Here is a 23,275-nt window from a genome sequence, read left to right as displayed (position 1 = left end):
TTAGATATCGCATTTTTAAATTTTGATTTAATTTTGCTTTATAATTATGTAAAATAGTGACAAGCTTCTAAAGTTAAATTTATAATTCAAAGTATCTTCAGAAAAATCTAGGTTCTGTCCCTTTATTTCCTTCCTCCTTCCATAGGTAACCATTTTATTTATTTTATGGTCTATCCTTACATTGTCTTTTAAAAAATATAACTACATACATACATATATATATTTGTATCCATCCCCCTTTCTTAGGTAAACTGTAGTAAACCATGCCCTTTTATTTTTCTACCTTGCTTTTTTTTTTACTTAACATTATATCCTGGATAATAATTCATAGCAGTGTATAGAAATATTCTTTATTCCCCTTTATACTTAAATAGAACCTCATTGTGTAGATGCCATTTGCATTTATTTCCCATACCTTTAGCCGATCTCCTAGAATTGTTAGTATTTAAAAGCTTTTCATATATTAGGAATAATAACTCTTGTCATACAAGTTGCAACTATTTTCCCCCTTTTGTCATTTATCTTTTTATTCTAAGGTGGTTTTGTTTGTTTTTGCATGCAATGAGTTATTTTAGTGTAACCAAATTTATCTATTTTTTCCTTATTGCTTTTGCATTTTGAGTCATAGTTGTAAAAGTTTTCTCCTCTTCCAGGTTATAGGGCGGTTTTGCTACATACATCTGATCCTCAGATCAGCAACATGGCATCACCTGTATTCTGTTAGGAATGTAGAATTTCAGGTCTCACCCAGACCTATTGAAGCAGAGTGCATTTAATAAGTTTCCCCCAGATGATTAATTTGCACTTTAAAATTTGAGAAGCACTATTCTAGAGAATTTCACCCATATTTTCTTCTAAAACTAGTGAGGTGGATGAATGGTTCTTAATTGGAAGTCATTGGTAAGTTCTTATCCACAGCTGTTGAAGAAAAACAAGAACAAAATGAGGCCAACCCCAGCAGAGTATAAATGAAGGCTGTCTAGACAACTAATATTATTAAATACAGACATGAGAATCTTCTATTAAAAAGGTCTTTAAAAATATATCTTTTGCAGTGCTAGGATTATATGATTGACATATTGATCCATCAATTTTATGAAACATCTGTGGTCAAATTACTAGTGAAAAATGGGCTTTGGTTATTTTCCAAATGAATAGCATTACCTCCTGCTGTTAAGCTTTTCAAGATTCTCATGACCAGGGACTTTGCAGAGGAAAAAATAAACTTCTTTAAGGCTTGCTGCACTGCACAAGCAAATTCTATTCCTCTCCCACAAGCTGCAATGATGGTCACATGACCTGTGCTAAATAAATGGGTGGGTAAAAGATTCCATAGAAAGATTCTTGTCATGCCTTTGCATCTAGTACCATGTAGCTGTTTGTCAGTAATTTTCATCTCTGCCAGAATGTGTTATTCAATCTCATTTGCCAATAGGTTATGTAGAACTTATTAAGAATGAGCATACTGGAGAATTAGATCTTGACTCAGCTGTTTCTAACAGCTTTTTGCATTTTTCATTGTCTTGGAATGCAAAGAGGTTTTGCAAGAATGATGAAAGCGGGAATCAGCCTTATTAATATGGTGTTGTCATTCATTTCTAATACATAGGCCTGGGGTCAAGAGCCACTAGGAGTTCTGAACACTACTAAAGAGAAAAATAACTGCTTTGAAGTGTAGAACTGAACTGGGCCAGTAGACATGAGGAACATGCTGGTATAAATTTGACAAATGATTTCTTGCTTTAGTTTACTTCTGACTTTTCTAGTATTTCTTTTTTCTTTTCTTTTCTTTTCTTTTAAGAGACAGGATCGCACTATGTTGCCCAGGCTGGTCTTGAATTCCTGGGTTCAAGCAGTCCTCCCACTTCAGCCTCCTAAGTAGCTGGGATTAGGGGCGTAAGCTACCACACCCGGCTTTTTCTAGTATTTCTTAAGCAAAGTTCTTAAAATTCAGTATGTCATTTTTTTTTTTTTTTTTTTTTTTTTTTTGAGACAGAGTCTCACTCTGTTGCCCGGGCTAGAGTGAGTGCCGTGGCGTCAGTCTAGCTCACAGCAACCTCAAACTCCTGGGCTTAAGCGATCCTACTGCCTCAGCCTCCCGAGTAGCTGGGACTACAGGCATGTGCCACCATCCCCGGCTAATTTTTTGTATATATATATTTTAGTTGTCCATATAATTTCTTTCTATTTTTAGTAGGGACGGGGGTCTCACTCTTGCTCAGGCTGGTCTCGAACTCCTGACCTCGAGCGATCCACCCACCTCGGCCTCCCAGAGTGCTAGGATTACAGGCGTGAGCCACTGCGCCCGGCCTCAGTATGTCATTTTAAACCTAGAATTTAGATTCATAGAAAGGTAGGTTTAAAAATCTATATGTGGGAAAACACTTTGTAAACTATAAAGCAGCATATTTAGTTTGGTTATTGTCCTTATGGTGCACATTTCAGCTTTATAAAATGCAAGAAATGTAATATTCTAAATTGTAAGATTATTTAATGAGCTTCATAGATTAAGTAACAGCTTTCCACAACTTCATGAAAGACGTGATCTGCCCGGGTTCAGCCTTACCTGGTGACCTAGATTTACAGGAACCATTCCCATGAAATGATTTTCTGTAGTCATAGCATCAGCCTTTTTACACAGATAAGATAGATACATAGTGAAAATGTTCAGTTGCTAGGTGTTCTTATAAATTGCCAGCAGAGTGTCAATGGGTATAACCCCAGAGGTTAATTTTGCAAAATTTATCACAATTACAAATACATAAATCTTTTGATCCAATGATTCCACATCTAGAGATTTACCCTGCAGAAACATTTACCCACATGTGAAATAATGCATGTACAAGGCTATTTTGAACACCAAAGATTGAAAACAATCTAAATGTCCTTCAGTAGGAGACTAATTACATAAGTTGTGGCACATTCATGGAATACCATGCAACTGTGAAGAAAAAATGAGGAAGCCCTCTGTGTAGTAATATGGAAATATATCCAAGGTATATTGTTAATGGGAAAAAGCAAGGAGCAGAACAATGTAGAATGCTGTCATTTAAGTAAAAGGGGGACATTAGATACATATATGCAAAAACACAAAAGAGAAATATGCATGTGTAAAGGAATATACACACATACACACACACACACACACACAGAAAAACAAATAATATTGCTGTGGGAAGGAAAACTGTGTGTTTGGGGCAACAGGGATGAGAAGACTTTTCCACTATACACTCTTTTACACTTTGAATTTAGAACTATGTGAATGCATTACTTATTCAAATTTTTAAATGTTTAAAATGTCAATATATACATTTTTACTTATCTATTTCCTTTTAAAGCACAGTTGCCTATAGACTGTGGAGATGTCTGACCAGGTAGCTGTATTACTATCCTTTTGCTCCTTGCTGACCTGAAATTTTCTCCATCAAAGTCACTTCTCTGACTTACGTGACCTTGCCTGTAACCTCTTCCCATAGCTCCAGCCATTTTGACCCACATCCAGGCTCAGCTTGACCTCCGTCCTGGGATAAATGAGCCCCCCTTGGATAAGAAGGCTATAGGAGACCCCTAGCGCCACCCTGGAACTCAGAATCAAGTTGGCCCAGCTGCTGTTCAACTCTGAGGACCAGTAAGAGAATGCCCACATTGTTCCTGCCATGTGGTCAGTCTGCCTTGTTCCAGGTATCCAAGTCTCAGCGTGGGTAATTCGCCCCTGTGGGACTGGGTCCTGCCAGGCTTTTGTCCGTACTTGTTCCAGAGGCTGCAGTTCTTGCATCTGCTAGCAGAGGTTCTCTGTACAGACTCCCCCAGCTAGCTGTCTGCCCACCTGAGGCTCTGAATGTTGCCTTCCCCTCAAGTTTTGGTGGCCATGTTCTGCTCTCTTGTTGAGAAACCCCATTGTTCCACTCCTATGTTTGGTCCCTCATGCTGACCATTTTATTTGTTGTTCCCTGGCACTCTTTAGTACTATTGCTATTATTACTTCCATATTCTGTCACACCTGCTGAAATGAATTTTGTCTTTGTGCCTAGAACTAGGGTACAAAGTCCAAAGTGCAGCCCAGCCCTTCCCAGTCTGTCCCATCCCATTGCCCGAAACCAGACATGCTGGACACTGGGAGCAAGTCCACTGTTGAAAATGTGCATCCCTTACTGGAGGGTTTTCTGTGACTCTTGTAAAATTTAGTCTGCTTAAAGTTTTCTCTGAATATCTATAATCTATCGGTTACTGGTTGGCAACATACACTTATAATGGAGGGCTTAAGATGTCAATTTTTAGAGACAATGCCAGGAAGTAGATCAGCTATAATGACCTTCACAGAGATGAACAGAAGCCATGGAAGGCATCACAGTAGCCGAGAACAGTGGTTCTCAAACTTTAGCGTACAGCAGGGGGGAGGGCTGTGGATGCAGAGTGCTGGGCCGCCCACTCAGAGCTTCTGATTCAGTAGGTCTGGGATGGGACCAAGAATTTGCACTTTTAAAAACTTCCCAGGTGGCCGGGCGCGGTGGCTCACGCCTGTAATCCTAGCACTCTGGGAGGCCGAGGTGGGTGGATCACTCAAGGTCAGGAGTTCGAGGCCAGCCTGAGCAAGAGCGAGACCCCCGTCTCTACTAAAAATAGAAAAAAATTATATGGACAACTAAAAATATATATATAGAAAAATTAGCCGGGCATAGTGGCGCATGCCTGTAGTCCCAGCTACTCGGGAGGCTGAGGCAGGAGGATCGCTTGAGCCCAGGAGTTTGAGGTTGCTGTGAGCTAGGCTGACGCCACGGCACTCACTCTAGCCTGGGCAACAAAGTGAGACTCTGTCTCAAAAAAAAAAAAAAAAAAAAAACTTCCCAGGTGGTACTGATGCTACTGGGCCACGTGTAGAGGTTAAGATGAGAAAACTGAGTTAGAGGGATTATGTGACTTGCCCAAAGTCACATAGGTAAAAAGTGGTAGACTCGGAATTTTGAGCCCAGGTATTTTGGCTCCAAAAGCATCACTATATCATTGTATTCTTTTTGGTAAAAACGAAAAAAATTACAATATAAACAAACTTAACATATAAAATCTAAAGAAAACATAAGCATTTTAGAATGATCATTGTGATTTAGCGTTATTAAATTTTTTCATTTGTTTCTAACTTCTATTTTTTCAGCAGCCTGAGATTCTCTACTAAGTGCTAATGCTATTAACCATTCAATGTTTTCTCGATAGTTTTAATTATTTCCAATATAGAGGAAAACAAATATTTATGGAACATCCAATATCATAATCGGGGATAGTAACTGTCAAAAACATAGATAATGCACTTCAGAAAAGTCTCTATTCCACTCACCAAAATCACAAATAATTTTAAATTTTTCTGGTTGAATTTTTAATAGTTTAACATAAAGCTATCATTTCATTGGCAATGATTCTGTTAAATTTCAAATGTTCCTTGGTACCTTTTCAGCATTTTTCATAGTAGCATCTTTATGCATTCGGAAAATTTGGAGTAAGAAATGCAAATAAGTCAACAATTGTTCTTACCTTAAAATTATGTGTATAGCCAGGTACTTGCTCTATCAATTACATGATTAAAAATAGTAAACTATAATCCCTTCCCCTAAAAAATGAGTCAAAATTATGGTGCTATCATCCAGGCAGAACAAATATTTTTAAAGTATCGCTAAATTTTGCTAGCATATTAACTAAAGGAGTCATCCATGCAGATAATAAGAAAAAAAATTATCATGCATGTTTGAAGATAATCTTTTATCTATTAGTATATAATATGTTTTATAATATTGAATTCCAACTGACTTCCTCATACTTGCAGCTAAGAAAGGGTCAATTATTAATCCACCTCTGCCACAAGGCTATATCTTTATCTTACCATCAAAGGCTTCAGAATCCTTTAGACTGAAAAGCCAGCAAGTTTAGAAAGCTCTGGGAAACGCTCTTGACACACCAGTGAGCTGTAGGTAGACTCTCTGTGCACATACAAGCTCTGTTCCATTCTAGCAACCCGGGCAGTAGTAACACATGTAACAAGTGTACTCTTTGGTGAAATGGAGATTCTGAATTATTCAAGATAATTTCATCAATAAAGTGACCTAATGTGATACTGTTAGAGTAGGGGACTAGGAAATAGGGCTGCGACCAGATACAGGGGCTTGAAGATCAGATGGCAGGTGCTAAAATAAACTACCCTGAAGCAGAAGCTAACTAGATAGGCTGATAACCACAGACAAGAACCAGCCTTGACTGGCTCGTCAGCTATCTCTGCCACCTTACATGATCTCGGCTAATTACAATATCATTTACATGGTGGTTTTAAAATGTCTCTGCCCTTGAAATCACCATGAGAGTTCCAAAGTATGAAAATGGGAGGGGGGCCGGGCGCGGTGGCTCACGCCTGTAATCCTAGCACTTTGGGAGGCCGAGGCGGGTGGATCGCTCAAGGTCAGGAGTTCAAGACCAGCCTGAGCAAGAGTGAGACCCCATCTCCACTAAAAAAAATAGAAAGAAATTATCTGGCCAACTAAAATATATATAGAAAAAATTAGCCGGGCATGGTGGTGCATGCCTGTAGTCCCAGCTACTTGGGAGGCTGAGGCGGTAGGATCGCTTAAGCCCAGGAGTTTGAGGTTGCTGTGAGCTAGGCTGACGCCACGGCACTCACTCTAGCCCGGGCAACAAAGCGAGACTCTGCCTCAAAAAAAAAAAAAAAAAAAAAGAAAATGGGAGGGAACCCAATTCTAGGAATTATTACCCAAATTCTTAGTAACAGCCAACTCCTTGGCTTTGAATATTCCTCCCCCCAATTAGTAAGATTGCAAAAGATCTAAAACCACTTCCTCCCAGAGTAGCTGCTCTCTTTTGAGCCTGCCTGCTCTTCTCCCTGAGAGTCTTTTCACTTTCAATAAAAAGCTGTTGCTTGCTTGGCTTACATGATGCATCCTGAAATTATTTTCCCAATGAACACCAATAACTTGGAAAAACCTCCACTCAGGGGCTGGTAGCAAAACCAATTACATGTTTGTGTGTGCCCATTATTTTAATTATACTATATAATTTGATCTAGTAATGGTTAGAACGTTAGGCCTAAATGAAACTGCAAAACAAACCGAACAATCTCATGGAAACAGAGAGTAGAATGATGGTTACAAGAGGGTGGTAAGGGTAGCAGGGAGGGGGGCATAAAGTGGGGATGGTTAATATGTGCAAAAATATAGTTAAATAGTTAGATAAAATGAACAATATTTGATGGCACAACAAAGTAACTATGATCAACAATAAGTTATGGGGCCAGGCGTTGTGGCTCATGCCTGTAATCCTAGCCCTCTGGGAGGCCGAGGTGGGAGGATCGCTTGAGGTCAGGAGTTCGAGACCAGCCTGAGCAAGAGCGAGACCCCATCTCTACTAAAAAATAGAAAGAAATTATCTGGACAACTAAAAATATATATAGAAAAAATTAGCCGAGCATGGTGGTACATGCCTGTAGTCCCAGCTACTCAGGAGGCTGAGGCAGAAGGATTGCTTGAGCCCAGGAGTCTGAGGTTGCTGTGAGCTAGGCTGACACCACGGCACTGTAGCCTGGGCAACAGAGTGAGACTCTGTCTCAACCCCCCCCCAAAAAAACAATAAGTTATGGTATACTTTAAAATAACTAAAAGAGTGGAATTAGAATGTTCCTAACACAAAGAAATGTTAAATGCCTGAGGCGATGGATACCTCAATTACCTTGATTTGAGTAATTCACATTATATGTCTGTATTAAAACATCCCATGTACTCTATAAAGACATATAACTATTATGTACCCACAATAATTAAAAATAAAAAAAGAAGTAAGGAAGGAGAAAATATGCCCTAATAAATGTTGAATTTTCTCAAAAAAAAAAAAAGAACAATTTATTAAATAATTTAGAACACTTACAGATTTTCACCTTCACTGTTTCTCAGGTCACCAAGCTGCAAAATAAAATTTGTGGGTCAATACCGTAATACAATTGGCAGAATTCTAGGAGTTCCAGAAATCTGCACTGAGTCTCACATACATAGAATGAAACTCTATGTGGCTGGGCAAAGAACAACTTCAGAAGAAAGAACTACCAGGAAGTTGTATTCAAACAATTCCTAGAGTTCACACAGGACAAGAGATCTTTAAGTACCTACCAGCCTGAGTACAGAAACCTTGTTGAATAGATGGGGCACTTCGTAGAGACCCCAGAAATGTCACACCTTAAGAGCGTAGCTAACCTAGCCCTAAAGGAAAGGCTACCTTGGACCTACTCTAAACATTCTTAAAAGCAAGTCTAGAAGGGATCAAGCTGATGTGTAAGTAACATAAATTGTCTGTCAGAACAAAGTCCAACAGTATTTAAAGTAGTATGACAAAGTCTAGAACTAAACAATGTAAAATTTATATGCCTGAAATCCAATCAGAAATTACGTAGCATGCAAAGAAACAGAAAATATGACTCATAACTAGGAAAAAAAATTAGTCAATAGAAACAGACACAGGCCGGGCGCGGTGGCTCACGCCTGTAATCCTAGCACTCAGGACGCCAAGGCGGGAGGATCGCTTGAGGTCAGGAGTTCGAGACCAGCCTGAGCAAGAGCGAGACCCCCCTCTCTACTAAAAACTAGAAAGAAATGATTTGGACAGCTAAAAATATATATATAAAAAATTAGCCAGGCATGGTGGCACATGCCTATAGTCCCAGCTACTCGGGAGGCTGAGGCAGAAGGATTGCTTGAGCCCAGGAGTTTGAGGTTGCTGTGAGCTTGGCTGACGCCACGGCACTCTAGCCCGGGTAACAGAGCAAGACTCTGTCTCAAAAAAAAAAAAAAAAAGAAAGAAAGAAACAGACACAGGAATTACAGAATGATGGGATTAAGAGACAAGGATGATAAAATACCTATTATAAATATTCTCAATACAGTCAAGTAAAAATAAGAAGTATAGTAAAAGAAAATAAAAACATGAAAATAGAAATGGAAGATTGTTTTTTTAAAAAAAGAACCAAATGGAAATTCTAGATGTGAAAAACACAATACCTAAATTTAAAATTTCATTAGATAGAGTTAATAGCAGATCAGCCACCACAGATGAAGAGACCAGAGATCTTGAAAACACAGCAACAGAAACTATCCAAAATGAAGCACAAAGAGAAAAATTACTAAGAAATAATACGCAGAACCTCAGTGATCTATAAGACAATATCAAATGACTTGACATATGTGCAATCAGAATCCCAAGAGAGGAAAAAGAAAGGAGATACAGAAATATGAGGAAATAATGGCCAAAATTTTTCCAAATTTGATGTGATTTTTTAAAATTTTTATGCTTTTAGAGACAGGGTCTCGCTATATCACCCAAGCTAGTCTCAAACTCCTGGCTTCAAGCAATCCTCCATCTCAGCTAATTTTATTTTAAAAATCCTGAAAACCAGCCAGGTGCAGTGGCTCACGCCTGTAATCCTAACACTCTGGGAGGCTGAGGCGGGAGGATCACTTGAGCTCAGGAGTTCCAGACTAGCTTGAGCAAGAGCGAGACCCCCGTCTCTACAAAAAATAGAAAAAAATTAGCTGGGTGTGGTGGCACACATTTGTAGTCCCAGCTACTTGGGAGGCTGAGGCAGGAGGATCACTTGAACCCAGGAGTTGGAGGCTGCAGTGAACTATGATGATGCCACTGCACTCTAGCCAGGGCGACAAAGTGAGGCTCTGTCTCAACAACAACAAAAAAATCCTAAAAACCCACAGATCTAAATAGTGCAACAAACCCCAAACATGAAGCACAAAGAAAACCATGTCAAGTTACATCAAAGTCAAACTGTTAAAAACCAATGATAAAGAGAAAATCTTAAAAGCATCTAGAGGAGAAAGGTATATTACATACAGGTGTGTAAAGGTAAGAATCACTGTAGACTTCTCTTCAGAAACTATGAAAGACATAAAAACAGCTCTTTATAGAGCTGGAAAAAAAAAAGTGTCTACTTAGAATTTTCTATCCGGAAAACATATCCGTCAAGAATGAAAGTGAGGCTGAGTGTGGTTGCTCATGCCTGTAATCCCAACACTTTGGGAGGCCATGGCAGAAGAAAATGTTAGATTTAAAGCTAACCATACTGATACATTAAATGTAAATGCTTGAGGCCATGAGTTCAAGACCAGCCTGGGCAACATAGTGAGATCCATCTCTGCAAAAAATTAAAAAAAAAAATTAACCAGGCATGGTGGCACGCACCTGTAGTCCTAGCCACTCGGGAGGCTGAGGCAGGAGGATTGCTTGAGCCCAGAAGTTTGAGACTGTAGTGAGCTATGATCACGACACTGTACTCCAGCCCAAGTGACAGCGCAAGACCCTATCTCTAAAAAAAATTGTTTTTGAATGAATGTGAAAAAAGTTTTCAGACAAACAAAAACTGGAAGGATTTGGCACCAGCACAGCTACACTACAGGAAATATTAAAAAGAAGTTTTTCCAGCAGAGAAGTATGATACCAGAAAGGAACTTGGATCTACACAAACGAATGAGGAGTGCTGAAATGGTAAATATGTGGTTAAATATAAAATTTATTTTTTAAATTTTCTAATTCTTTTACAAGATAATTGTCCAATTCAAAAACAGTAACAATGTACTGTGGGGTTTATAACATATGTAGAAGTAAAATGTATGGCAAATTAACACAAAGGCCAGTGGAGGAGGAAGAAGCACATTGTTATAGGGTTCTTACACAATATGTGAAGTGGTATATTATTTGAAAACAAACTGTGATTAAGAAGCAGTTTGTAAACCCTAGCAAAACCATCTCAAACCAAACAAGTAAAGAAGTATAGATACTTAGCTAATAGTAGAGATAAAAGAGAATACAAAAGTCCTCAATTCAGAAGGAGTCAGGAAAAGAGGAAAAAGGGAGCAAAGAATAGATGGATACATAATAAAAAAAAGAGAAAATGTTAGATTTAAAGCTAACCATACTGATACATTAAATGTAAATGGTTAAAATGCTCCAATTAAAAGGCAGAAATTAGGGAATTAAAGAAAAAAAGAGAAAAGCAAGCAAAACCCAACTATATGCTATCTACAAAAAGCAAAAATTGATAGGATTGAAAGATAAAACCAAAATTATAGTTGGAGATTTCAACATAATTCTCATAGTAATTGATAGAACAAGCAGGCAGAAAATCAATAGGAGTAAAGAACACTTAAACAACACAATCATTCAACTTGACCCAATTGACATTTTAAAAATACTACACACAAAGTATTAATATCACACTATATGACTTCAAAATATACAAGAAAGCTATTGTAACCAAATCAGCATGGTACTGGCATAAAAACAGACACATAGACCAATAAAACAGAATAGAGAACTCAGGTATAAATCCATGCATTTACAGACCACTCATTTTCAACAAAGGTGCCAAGAACATACAATGGGGAAAGGACAGTCTCTTCAGTAAATAGTACTGGGAAAACTGGATAAACACATACAAATGAATGAAACTAGATCCCTATCTCTCACCATATACAAAAATAAAATCAAAATGGATTAAAGACTTAGGCTGAGCAAAGATTTGTGTAAGACCTCAAAAGCACAGGCAACCAAAGCACAGACAAGTGAGATTACATCAACCTAAAAACCTTCTGCACAGCAAAGGAAACAGTCAACAAAGTGAAGAGACAACCCAAAGAATGGGAGAAAATATTTGCAAACTACTCATCTGACAAGGAATCAAGAACCAGAATATATAAGGCGCTCAAACAACTCAATAGTGAAAAAAATCCAATTTAAAAAATGGACAAAAGATCTGATTAGACGTTTCTCAAAAGAAGATATACAAATGACCAATGGGTATATGAAAAAAAATGCTCAACGTCACTAATCATCACAGAAATGTAAATCAAAACCACAATGAGATATCATCTCACCCCAGTTAAAATGCCTTTTATCAAAAAGACAGGGAATAATGGGTACTGGCGACGATATACAGAAAGGGGATCCCTTATACGGTATTGGTGGGAATGTAAATTAGTACAGCCACTATGGAGGTTCTTCAAAACTAAAAATGAAACTACCATGTAATCCAGAAATTCCACTGCTGGGTATATATCCACAAGAAAGGAAACCAATATATTGAAGAGATAGCTACACTCCCATGTTTATTGCAGCACTATTCACAATAACCAAGATATGGAATCTACCTAAGTGTCCATCAACAGATGAATGGATAAAGAAAATGTGGTCTATATACACAATGGAATATTATTCAGCCATAAAAAGAATGAAATCCTGTTATTTGCAGCAATGTGGATGGAATTGGAGGTCATTATGTTAAGTGAAATAAGCCAGGCACAGAAAGACAAATATCACATGTTTTCACTTAGATGTGGGAGCTAAAAAAGTGGATCGCATGAAAATAGCGAATAAATTGGTGGTGACCAGAGGCTGGGAAGGGAAGCAGGAGGCAGCGATGAAGAGAGGTTGATTAATGAGTATAAATATACAGTTTGGTAGGAGAAAGAAGACCTGGTGTTTGATAGATCAGTAGGGTGACTATAGTTCACAATAATCTATTGTATATTTCAAAATAGCTAAAACAGAATAATTTGAATGTTTCTAATATAAAGAAAAGACAAATTTAAAGTGATGGATATCGAATTACACTGATTTGATCTTTATAAATTATATGAATGTATTAAATCACCACATGTACCCCCAAAATATGTACATCTATTATGTATCAATTAAAAAATAAAATTTAAAAAATACTCCCCACAACTACAGAATACACATTCTTTTCAGGTGTACATGGAACATTCACCAAACAGGCCATATACTTTGCCATAAAACAAGTCATAATAAATGTAAGAGGACTGTAAGTATACAGAGCATGCTCCTTGACCACAACAGAATTAAACTGCAAATCAATAAAAGAAAAATATCTGGAAAATGCCTACATATTTGGAAATTAAACACCACACTTCTAACTAACCTATAGTTCAAAGAAGAAATCACAAAGGAATTAATACAATATTTCTAATGGGAAGAAAATGAAAATACAACGTATCAAAATTTGCAAGTTGCGGCCAAAGCAGTGCTTAGACCTTAGAGGAAATTTTATAACTTAAAGTACTTATACTAGAAAGAAGAAATGTCGAAAACCAATGACCTAAGCTTCCACCTTAATATGCTAGAAAAAGAAGCACATATTAAACCCAAGGGAAGGAAAAAGTAAAGATAGGAGCAGAAATCAACAAAATAGAAAATGGACAAACAATAAAAAGATCAATGAAATCAAAAGCTTGTTCTTTGAAAATATCAATAAAATTGATAAACCTCTAGCTAGACTGATCAAGAAGAAAACAGAGAAGGCACAAATTACCAATATCAGGAATAAAAGACGGCACATAATACAGATCACAGAGGCTATATATATATGTGTGTGTATATAGCAATGCATAACCGAAATATATAACTACATTAATACCAAAAGGATAGATAATTATGAATCTGGTTTTAAAACAAACACACATACACACTCATTCAAGAACCCAACCAGTAAATCTTTTTAAAGATTTTCCCAATTCAGATTATCTCTTAGAGCAGCAGTCCCCAACCTTTTTGGCCCCAGGAACTGGTTTCATGGAAGACAATCTTTCCATGGATGGGGGTGGGTGGCAGAGCTCTGTGGCCTGGTCCCTAACAGGACCGTAAACAGGTACCGGTCCTCGGCCCCGGGGGTTGGGGACCGCATTCTTAGAGAATGCATTTTCCAGAAAATTCCAGCACATAACAACAAAAATATTCAAAGCTCTAGAGGGCTGCCACCCATGAGTCATCATGACACAGTCTTAGTAGAAGTAGCGAAGACTGCCTTTTATTTTTATGAAAAAGGATATGTTTATTTCAGAAACACAGGATTGGTGAACAATTTGAAAATAAATGTTATTCAGCGTAGAATAAAGGAACAAATTATAAGTTTCTCAAAATGCAATAAAAGCATTTGATACAACATCCATTCATGATTAAAAATTCTTAGAAAGCTCCAAATAGAGATGGGCTTCCTTCAAATGACACCTACCACAAGCATCACACACAGTGATAAAATATCGAAAGCTCTGAAATCAAAACAAAAACAAGCCAAGGTGGTCCACTCACACCATTTAATCACCATTCTAATGTAGCTCCTAGCAAGTACAGTAAGGCGAGAAAGAATAAATAAGAATGCACCATGTCTAGCAAGGAAGAAATAAGACTGTCATTCTTTGTTAGCAGCAAGATTATGTATACGGCAAGTTGTATACGTGGAAGGTCAGCAAGGGGCAGGATAAGATTTTAATGAACAAAATCAGTTGCATTTCTCTATGCCATCAAAAAAAAACTAGGAAATGAAATTTTAAGAGAAATCATTTACAATAGCATCAAAAACACCACATACTTAAAATAAATCTACCATAATTATGCAAGAACTCTACAGAGAAAGCTATAAAATACTGTTAATATTATTAATAGAATGCAAGGAAACGTAAACTGGAAGACTTTATATTGCAAAAACATCAGTTGTCCACAAATTTACTATATTTAATCATCTATATATTGTGTCTATAAGGGGGGATTGACTAACTTATTCTTTTTCCTGAATATGGATTTTAATATTTGAAGTTATCAGTGCCATTATTGAGAATATTAAGATGCTGTTATGTTGACCTGATTCAAATGGCATTTGGAATAATGAATGGCATGTAATGTATAAATAGCCTTTAGTCACTGTTTTTCTTTTTTTTTAAAGTATAAACATTATAAATAACTCTAATGAAAAGACTTCAGAGGTATTCTTCTGGGAGACTCAGGATTGGAGGGGCCAGGAACACAAGGCCAGCAGGTGCTGGGAGGTGGTCTACTACAAGAGAGGCTCAGAACCTACCGGGAAGGAAACAGAACTCCTGCCCCTAATAAAATGAAAGGCAAATTGAACTACTCTGGAACTCAGTGTTCATTTTCTTCTGAATCGTTCAAAGACTGAAGATGCCTGTTAAAATAAATCTTTATATCTGGTAGGGAAAGTTTGCCAAGGTTGTCTGATTTTGAACCCAAATATTGCTTAAGCATTTAGGGCACAGATCCAAATGTACTGAGCTTGCTTCTCTCCCTTGCCAAAGTTGCATCAAGCCTTTTTCAAAGCCATCTTAATTTCCTTTTACCAGCAGTGTGGGTCACACGCAAAGTGGTGCTTTGGGCATTTGTAATTAGCACACAAAGGTACCATCCTGCCCTAGGAGGAATCGGTTACAGTGCTGAAGTTAGCCAAGTCCAAGCCTTTGCCAGGAGCCCCTTCTGGAATGATGGCAGAGCCTTCTTTTAGTATCAGTATCAACAGTATCAGTATAAACCACCAGTATAAACCAATCTACCAAGGCAAAGCTCTGTGGAAGAGCCTGGCAGGTTCCTCTCCCTATCCCCATCCTTAATGCACCCCACTCAGCAGGATGGACTATACTGTCTTGAGCAAAAGGGTCTAGGTGAGCTCTGGAGTAACCCTGGCATAGAGGTGGAGATGTCTCCACTGCCTCCCCCACCCCCATCAGCCTCTCATTTGTCACAAGAATAACCTTTTTTCTCCTTCCTGTGGGTTGCTTAAACATTTTTTAGAATTCTGTTTTGATTTAGCTTTAGTGTTCTTTGGGTATATCTCCTTAAGGGTTTCTGTAAGTATTACATTATATAAACATTACTTATCAGTCTACTAGTGTCAACATTTTACCAGTTTGAGTGAGTGTTGAAACCTTACCTCCTTTTATAACTCTTAACTCTCCCCCATTATAATAGTCTTAAATATTTCCTCTCCATACATTGAAAACTACATAAGCCAGTGTTATAATTCTATTTCAATTGTCAAACATAATTTAGTAAACTCAAAAAGACAACAAAATGCTATTGTATTTACCCATATTTTTGCTCTATCATTCTTTCCTCCTTCCTGATGGGCCAAGATTTCTTCTTTTATCTTATCTTATTTTTTCTTCCTGTTTAGAGAATTTCGTTTAGCTATTCATTAGGGTAGGTCTGCTGGCAACAAATTCTCTTAAAATATTTTGATTTCCTCTTCATTTCTGAAGGATATTTATGCCATACAATTCTACATTGAGGCTGGGCGCGGTGGCTCACGCCTGTAATCCTAGCACTCTGGGAGGCCGAGGTGGGTGGATCGCTCGAGGTCAGGAGTTCGAGACCAGCCTGAGCAAGAGCGAGACCCCGTCTCTACTAAAAACAGAAAGACATTATATGGACAACTAAACATCTATATAGAAAAAATTAGCCGGGCATAGTGGCGCATGCCTGTAGTCCCAGCTACTCGGGAGGCTGAGGCAGGAGGATCGCTTAAGCCGAGGAGTCTGAGGTTGCTGTGAGCTAAGCTGACGCCACGGCACTCACTCTAGCCTGGGCAACAAAGTGAGACTCTGTCTCAACAACAACAACAAAAAAAAACAATTCTACATTGAAAGTTCTTTCCACCAACTTGAAAACTGTTGTGTCATTGCCTTCATGGTTTCTGATGAGAAGAAATTTACTGTTATTCGAATTGTTTTTCCCCTAGAGGTAACAAGTCATTTCTCTCTGGCTGCTTTCAGGATTTTTAAATTTGTCTTAATTTTCAGAAGTTTGACTAGGGTGAGTCTTGGCATGGATTTCTTTAGATTTATCCTGTTTGGGATTTTCCCAGCTTCTTGACCTGTAGGTTTATGTCTCTTGCCAAATTTCAGCAACTTTTGGCCATTATTTCTTCAGTTCCACCTCTTTTTTCCTCTCCTGGAACTCCCATGATCCAAGTATTAGATTTTTTGTTATAGTCTCACATGTCCCTGAAGCTCTGTTCATTTTTTCCCCCAGTCTATTTTCTCTCTGTTGTTCAGATTGGCGAAATTCTATTCTATCCTCAAATTCTTTCTTTCCTCTGTCTTTTATACACTGCTGTCAAGTCTATGCATTGAGTTTTTTCTTTCAGTTAATTGCAATTTTTTGTTGAAAACAACAAAAAAATTTCCATTTGGTTCTTCCTTGTATCTTTTATTTCTTTACTGAGAATTTCTGGTTTGTTTTTTTTTCCATTTGTTTCAAACATGTTTGTAATTGTTCACCAAAGCATTTTTTATGATGGCTGCTTTAAAATCCTTGTCAGATAATTCCAACAATTCTGTCATCTTGGTTAATTGTCTTTTCTCATTCAAGTTGAGGTCTTCCTGGTTCTTGGTATGATGAGTGATTTTTTTTTTTTTCTTATTGAAACCAGGACGTTTTGGACATGATGTTCTAAGATTCCAAATATTATTTAAATCTTGTGTTTTAGCAGACCTTCCCTGACGCTGCTCAGGCAGAGGAAGTGGGGACACTGACTTACTATTGCCAGGTGAAGGTCAAAGTCCAAGTTCTGCACTCAGCTTTTGTTGACATGTGGGGGGATGGGGGTAGTTGGGGGTGTTCCTTGTTCTTGCCGGGTAGTGTGGGAGTTCAGGCTCCCCACTAAGCTTCTGATACCACCCTGGCTGGGAGGGTTGAAGGTGCTTCATCATTGGCCTCTCTTGATGCCATTGTGGTGGGTGACCTCATTAACACTGAGTGGTGGTGAAAGTTCAAACTCTCCACTAGGTCTCCTATGACACCACCCCAGAGAGGAGGGGGAGGAGTACCTTGTTATGGCCTGTTAGGGGTGAAAGTCCAGGCTCCCCGTATGCTTTCCATTAACATAGGAATGAGGGGCTACTACCCAGCAGGGATATTAGTCCCACCTTCCCGCTAAGCCTTCTCTGTTACCGCTTGGGTGGGGGGAAGGGATGGTTTGGGGCACCTCCTTACACTCTGGCAAGGGTGAAAGTCTAGGCTCCCCATTTGGCCTTTGCTGGCAGGGTGGGGCCACAGTTTTTTTTTTCTGTGATGTTTGGCTGGAGTAGAGCTACTATTGCCTAAAAGTTTTCTGTCTTGCTAGGTTGTCCTTTTCCTCATCCTTTGGATAGAAAGAGCAGACTTTTCTTGGAGGTTTTTTGTTTCAGTTTTGTTTTGTTTTTTTGTCTGTACCTATTGATGTTTCTGGGTTGCTGGCTCCTCCAGCTCCCAGTCTGGAAGACATGAGACAAAAAGAAAACTCTGGGAATTTGAAGCCATGTTGTTCCTCAGATCCCAAGGCCCCTAGTGGGTCTACCTTTTTCTCTCCACCTTTCAGGGTCTTCTTATGCTTATTTTACATATAAAATCTAGGGCTTTTCGCTGTACTTAGCAGGAAGAATAGGGAAAGGTACATTCACTCCATCTTCCCAGAAGCAGAAGTCCCAAAGGCTGCCTTTTGATATTTTGCCACAGCCAAGAAAGTATTACTCCACTGCTCTATATTTGGGTTTGGTGGGCCTTTTCTACTACTATATGTTTGAATGGGGAACAGTCTTAGAAAATGAATTATTGAGTTTAAAAAAAGAACAAACTTGAAAAGATAAGCCCTTGGCAAAATTTTTCTGTCTCCCTGCTGTCAAGATTATGTAAGACAACAGATCCACCATTTTGGGAAGGAGGTAATGAACTCAAGTTTGGGGTTTTTTCTGGCATGTTTTTATTGAGGTATAATTGATATATAAGAAATTGTGTATATTAAAAATATATAATTTGACATATATATATATCCATGAAATCATAATTGCAGTCAAAACAGTGAACGTATCTATTACCCTCAAAAATTTTCCTGCTACCTCTCATAATTCCTCCCTCCAACCCCTCCCCACCCAAGGCAACCACCGATCTGCTTTCTGTCACTATAAATCATTTTGTATTTTCTAGAATTTCATACAAATGTACTCAGTCTGTGTTCTTTCATATAACATAATTAGTTTGCAATTCGTCTATGTTGTTGCATATGTCAATAATTCATCCCTTTTATTACTAAGTAGTATTTCATTGTATAGCTACACTATGATTTGTTTATCTTGTCACCTGTTGATGGACATTTGGGTTGAACCTTAAAAACATTATGCTAAGTGAAATAAGTTAGTCACAAAATATACTATATGATTCCACTTATACTAGGTACCTAGAGTCATCAAATTCAGAGAGACAGAAAGTAGAATAGAAGCTACCAGGGGCTGGAGGAAAAGGGGAGTGGCAAGTTGTTGTTTAATGGATATAGAGTTTCAGTTTTCCAAGATAAAAAGAGTTCTGGAGGTTGATTGAACAACAGTGTGAATATGCTTAACACTATTGAACTGTACACTTAAAAATGGATAAGATGGTGAATTTTATGTCAGGTTGCAGTGAGCCATGATTGTGCCACTGAACTCCAGCCTGGGTAACAGAGCTAGACTCTATCTCAAAAAAAAAGAACCTTACAATAGTATACCTCCATTTCTCTCCTCCTGGCCTTTGTGCTGTTGTTGCTATGCACTTAACTTTTATATTTGTTATAAATCTCTAATATATTGTGATTATTTTTGTTTAAATAGTTGATTATATTTTGAAGAGATTTGCATAAGAAAAAAATCTTTTTAAAAAATCTTATATTTACCCATGTAGTTAACTATTTCTGATCTCTTCAATCCCGTGTATAGATTCATGTTTCCATCTGGTATCATTTGCTTTCTGCCTGAAGAACTTCCTTTAACATTTCTTATACTGCAGATGTGCTAGTGATGAATTCTTTTAGCTTTTGTATGTCTGAAAATATCTTTATATTGCCTTAGTTTATGAAAAATATGTTTCCTGGTTGTAAAATTCTAATTTTCTTCATGTTTCTTGTGTTTGGGGTTTGTTGAGTTTCTAGGATTTGCGAGTTTATAATTTTCATCAAGTGTTGAATATTTTGGCCATTATTTCTTCAAATGTCTTTTTCTGTCCTCCCTCCCCCTTTCAGGGGCTCCAATTACCATATATTAGACCACTTGAAGTTGTCAAACATCTCACTCATGCTCTTTTAATTTTTTTAATTCCTTTTTTCTATGTGTTTAATTTTAGATCATTTCTACTACTGATAAGGAAAACTCCCATTAGCCACCTGAGACTCCCACACCTCATGGAAGACCCGCATCAGCGTAACACTAACCTATTACCTGGTGCATCAACATAATACTAACCTATTAGCTAACACATCAACTAACCTATTACCTAACCCACCTGAGACCCTATCCTTCGGACCACCCCAATTTAATAAAAGTGTGAAAAATCGGGTAGACAGTGCTCAGAATTTGGTGGCGAGGCCCCTCTGAGCCCGCCGGCGAATAAACCTTGATTCTCCGACTCTCCGTGTGCCGCTAGGTTTGTCCTTGGGACCACCCGCTGTAACACTTGCTGTAACACTACCATGCCTTCAAGTTCACTATGTTTTTTTCTTCTCCAGAATGATAAAGGGCACCCACAAAACCCTACAGCTAGTGTTGTAGTTAATGGTGAAATATTGAACATTTTTTCCTTAACATTAAGAACAAGGCAAGAATGTCCATTCTTCTCGCTTCTATTGAACATTGTACTAGAAGTCTTACCCAGTGGAACAAAACAAGAAAAATAAATGGCACGCAGACCAGAAAGAAAACAGTAAAACTGTCCCTATTTGCAGATGACATGATTGTTTATTTAGAAAACCTAAAGGAATATACCCAACAACTGCTAACTAGTTTTTCAATGTCACAGAATACAAAGGTAATATTTTAAAAATTCAATTGTATTTTCATATGCTACCAGCAAAAAACTGGAAAATAAAATTAAAAATGAATTTCATGTATAATAGCATAAAAAACTAAAAATACTTAAGAATAAATTTAACATGTACAAGACCTCTATACTACAAAACATTTTTGAGAGAAAGGAAAGAACTAAATAGATAAAACGATCATGTCCGTGAATTGGAAGACTGGATAATGTTAATATATCAATTCTCCCTAAATTGATCTACAGATTCAATGCAATCCATATCCAAATACCAGGAGTTATTTTTATAGATATTAAAATTCTAGTTCTAACGTTTATATGGAAATGTAAAGCACCTAGAATATCCAAAAAATTTGAAAAAAGAAGAACAAAATTTGAGAACTTACACTACCTGACTTCAAGGATTATTGCAAAACTATAATAATCAAGAGAATATGGCATAAAAATTGACAAATAGAATAGATAGCTAGAAGGCCAGGCACGATGGCTCATGCCTGTAATTCCAGCACTTTTGGAGGTCAAGGCCAGAGGATTGCTTAAGCCCAAGAGTTTGAGGCTGTAGTGAGTTATGATCGTATCACTGCACTCCAGCCCAGGTGACAGAGCGAGACCCTGTCTCTTTAAAAAAATAATTAAAATAAAAAAGATCATTGAACGGTAAGCCACAGACTGGGGAAAATATTCACAGAATATATATTTGATAAAGGACTGCTATGCAGGAAATATAAAGAACTCTGTAACTCAGTAATAAACAGATAAACAGCTCAATTTAAAATGGGCAAAAGATTTGAGCAGATACTTTTTTGTGTGTGGAGCACAGTGATAAGCACATTTTTTATGGATGTGTTTAGGATAGAAGGGGGGTGGGTAGAAGGGAGAGGAGGGGGGTAGGGGTGGGGTGGGGTGAATGCATTACGTACAAAGAAATGACACAGACCACCCCCCCACCCCCTCCCACCCCCGCCTTTAGCACTTTGCTGTTTCTTTCTGTGTTCCACGCATCCCTAGGGTATGCATGCCATGTCAGTCTCTCTTCGTAAAATGCTATCACAATTTGTGGACATTTCACAATTAGCTTCTTTTGCAAGAACCAGGTCGGCTTCATCTGTGTCTTTCCACTTCACTAGGAACATTAAATCGCCACAGGAATCTGGCGCCCTAGTGATCTTTTCTGGTTCCAGTCCTCTCTTAAAGCCTCGAGAGATATCATTGCTCTCTCTTTTTTTTGGATTTCATATCATCAGCACAGTTTGAAAAATTGGATTTCCTCTTTGTTGCTTAATAACTGCTCCCTTGGTTTGTTATTTTCGTCCTCCTTCGTCTTCTTACATGCTTTTTCATAAAAAGAAAGAAAGAAAGAAAATTAGCTAAGGGCAATCCAAGTTTTTCTCAGGTTCCCAAGTATTGTGCTCCTCAGAAAAGCCTTTCCCCTTCAGTAGATATGCCACTTGCCCCTCAACCATGTGCCTAACACCTTGTCCACAACGTACTCCTCCTCATCCTTTGAAGAACTGTCGGCTGTCCCCTTGGTTTTCTTTCCCATGTTGCACACTATTTCACTTGAAGGACTAAGGCCACCGGGTTCCTTGGAATTTCCGGGAGCTGAGCAGTTTGCGTCAGAGCACTGAGGTTAAAACCAGCCCCACATTAGACGCATGCAGTTAAGCATTGTGGCTATGGCCTCCCATGCCTCACCAGGAAAAATAAGGATTTGCACATGTTCTTTAGTTTGAGGGAGGGAAAAGGAAAATCTCCCTTTCTACCTTCCGGCAGAAGAGGAGCCCTAAAGGTAGATGAATGAGGGTTCCCTCCTTTACCTACCAGATCGCCCCAGTTCTTTCTTTCCCTCTGGGCTAACAGGAGGGCCCTCCCCTCCCAGGTCTGGGGCTTGGCGGGCTGGCAGCTCCCCTGCCCCCACCCCTGAACAGATACTTCCTAAAAGAAAATGAACAACTGAACAATAAGCACATGAAAAAGTAATCAAGGTTATTAGTCATTAGAGAAATACAAATTTAAACCATAATGAGATAGCACTACACACCTATTAGAATGAATAAATTAAAATGACTCACCTCCCCACATGTTGGTGAGGATGTAAAGCAACGGAAACTCTCAAACCCTGATGGTGAAAAATGTATCATTGTGTAACTACTTTGGAAAAAGATACTATAAAGGTTTCTTATAAAACTAAACGTTTACTACTTTGTGACCCAGTAATTCCATTCCTAGGTATTTACCCAAAAGAAATGAAAACATATGTCTACACAAAGACCTGAATATGAATGTTCATTGCAGGTATATTCATAATAGCCAACCCAGGAAACAGCTGAGTTGTTCTTCAATAGCAGAGTGGATAAACAAGCTCTCATATATTCACACTGTAGGGGAGGCAAAATTTTACCTCTACCCACTTTGGGTCTCCAGCTGGGCCTGCAAATTAATTTGGCATAAGATAGAGTAACAAGAGAAAAGCATTCAAATTTATTTAATGTAAGTTTTATGTGACACCAGGTGACCTCCTAATAAGGAAATAAAGACCCAAGGAAATTGGCAAAACCTAAATGTTTTTGTACTGGGTTGAACAAAGAGAGGCAATTGTGGAAAA

The 23,275-nt window shown here is 38.2% G+C and overlaps 1 pseudogene; it reads right to left on the bottom strand.

Annotated features, from left to right (window-relative positions):
* Positions 1 to 18,063: 18,063 nt before the first annotated feature.
* LOC138379018 (chromobox protein homolog 5 pseudogene) lies at positions 18,064 to 22,213 on the bottom strand (annotated as a pseudogene).
* Positions 22,214 to 23,275: the final 1,062 nt, after the last annotated feature.

The sequence above is a fragment of the Eulemur rufifrons genome, chromosome 30 (assembly GCF_041146395.1).
Source record: "Eulemur rufifrons isolate Redbay chromosome 30, OSU_ERuf_1, whole genome shotgun sequence".
Lineage (NCBI taxonomy): Eukaryota > Metazoa > Chordata > Mammalia > Primates > Lemuridae > Eulemur > Eulemur rufifrons.
Note: the sequence above shows the minus strand (reverse complement) of the source record. Positions and strands in the feature narration are given on the sequence as shown.